Consider the following 425-nt stretch of genomic DNA (forward strand, 5'->3'; position numbering starts at 1 on the left):
CTAAACTACCCAAACCACCCACAAGCCCCACTCTCACAAACCTCTCCCCCATTTTCCAAACACACACACACACAACACAAACACACACACATTATATATAACACATACACATGCACCATACGAAAAGAAGAAGGAGAAGTCAACACAAAAGAAAAAAGTTAAGAAAAAGAAGAAGAAAAACAATAAGGAAAAAGGAAAATAAAAAAAAAAGAAATAGTAGTGAATCAAAAGGCAAAAAAAAAAACGAGAGAGCAAATGGGTAGACGACAAGTTGGAGATTGATGTTCGGTTCGTGATTCCGAGTTCGTTATTTCTTTTTCTTTTGTTGTGAGTTACTTCCACAAGAGGTAACAATTAATCTTTTTTTTCTATATTGTTATATCACGATTATGCTAGATTTCATTCCGATATAATATAACAAAGTT

The sequence above is a fragment of the Capsicum annuum genome, chromosome 2 (genome assembly GCF_002878395.1).
Source record: "Capsicum annuum cultivar UCD-10X-F1 chromosome 2, UCD10Xv1.1, whole genome shotgun sequence".
NCBI classification, from domain to species: domain Eukaryota; kingdom Viridiplantae; phylum Streptophyta; class Magnoliopsida; order Solanales; family Solanaceae; genus Capsicum; species Capsicum annuum.